Source organism: Apteryx rowi, unplaced genomic scaffold, assembly GCF_003343035.1.
Source record: "Apteryx rowi isolate R43461 unplaced genomic scaffold, aptRow1 scaffold_225, whole genome shotgun sequence".
NCBI lineage: Eukaryota > Metazoa > Chordata > Aves > Apterygiformes > Apterygidae > Apteryx > Apteryx rowi.
In genome coordinates this window covers 715,750-717,705 of record NW_020448586.1, presented here as the reverse complement: position 1 = coordinate 717,705, position 1,956 = coordinate 715,750, and positions in this window count along the sequence as shown.

Below are 1,956 nucleotides of genomic sequence, written 5' to 3'. Positions count from 1 at the left end.
GTGGGGGCGGGGCTTGGGCACGGTGGGGCGGGGCCTCCCCTCCCGCCGCCTTCCGATTGGCGGGGCGGCGGGGCGGGGCCGGGATGGGCGGGGCTTCTGGCCCCGCCCCCGCGCACCTGGAGCGGGGCGGGGGGGCAGCGACCCCCGGGACCGCCGGGACCCCCGGGGCCGCCGGGACCCCCAGCAGCCCAGCTGTGTGCTTGTACTTATATACACCTATGTATGGTATATGTGTATGTATGCATGTGTATATATGAATATATGCACCTCTTCCCCCCGGCATCCACAGGATTCCCGGCATCCCTGCTACCTCTGACATCCCCAGGGCGCGTCCTATTGTACCCCCAATACTCCTGGGAACACCTGGGTGCGGGAATTCACTGTGCCCCTGGCACCCCAACTTCCACAGTGCCCCAACATCCGCAGTGCCCTGACATCCAGCTGCCGGCACCCCAGCATCCATGGTACCCCAGTACCCGCGGCACCCTGGCTTCCATGGTACCCTGGACGCCCTGGGTACTCCCAGCACCCGGGGGACAGAGTGGCTCTGGGCGGCCCTTGCAGGGCTGCCCTCATCCCCGGGTGACGGCAGAGCTGCCCCGAGTGCTGCAGGGCCTCAGCCGCCCTCATTACCAGGCTCACACACCGGGGAGGGCACATTGGTGCCTGGGGATGGCGGGTCACCCAGTGCCAGCATGGCTTTGGCAGCCCACACGGGCCAGCCTGGGGCAACCAGAGATGCCCTCRTCCCAGCCTCCGCGTGACGCGGTGGCAGTAGCGGTGACCAGGCAGGGCATCCCCGCGAGCTCCGCTTGCTCTTCCCACCACTCCTGCCCCACTCTCCCTGGCAATGTTTGTCTAAGCTTGTGCCAACGGTGATGGCGGCCGGCCCGTGCCGTCCCTGCCGGGGCCACGGCACACAGGGACTGCGGGATCCTGCCGCGCACGGCGAGCCGCTGAGTGGCCCCCACTGCTGAGCCGCTCRGGGACCTGCCGACCGCGGTGTGAGCTGCAGCTCCAGCTTTGCCACGGGCCGGGAGGCGCCCGTCGGGCAGCAGCGCCTTCCGGAGCCCGCGGGAAGCTGGCAACAGCGCTGAGAGCAGCGTCCCGGTCCCACTCGGTGAGGCGTCCAGCCCGGAGAGCAGATCGTGCCTGGGGCGGGACGCAGGTGGCAGGCCGGGGCAGCAAGCCGAGGCCAGGGCAGCCTGTTTTTGCTCGGTGTTTCCTCAAAGCCGTTGCGTGTCGAATCCCAGCGCAGCATGTGCTCCCTTCCGCCAACCAGCGCAACCACAAAAATGTCAACCCGAAAGTAATATATCGTCCCTTTGTTCTCCTAAAAGCTGCCCGGGGAGTTTTCCCCTCCGCCCCGTATCTTAGGCACATAAAAGAAGAGATAAGCTGGGCTCTGGCCGGCTGGGGCCGCCCCGGCGGTGGCTGCGGTGCCCCGCGGCCACCGAGCGTCCTGGTGGGCCGAGCCGGGGCCGCGAGGGGCGACGGGCCCAGCTGAGCCGGGGGACCTCCAAGCCCCTCRGCATGAGGCCGGCGGCACCCAGAGACGTCGTCGCACCCATCCTGGGTGCAGCCCGCACCCGAGTGGAGCGACATCTCCGCCGCCCCGTCCGGCCCCACGGGTGCCGGTGGCTCCCCCCGGCCGGGTGCCCCCCGGCTCTGGGGTGCAGCAGCCGCTTCTGCCAGCCACGCAGGGGGATTTTTGGCCGGCAGTGGCAGCACGGGGAGGCTCCCACTGTGGGCTGGCACCAGGGCCAGCGGCGCGGGGCGCTTGCCATGCGGCGGGACACACGTGGGAGCCCTCYGCCGCCCCCCCGCCCCAGGGCTGCCGATGCCCTGGCACGGCTGGGGTGGCACCAGGCCCGGGCCTGGGGACAGGGCGAGCACGGCGTGCCGGAGGTGTGCCGGAGGCGTGCCGCCCGGCTCCGTGGCCGCCCGCCAACAAGC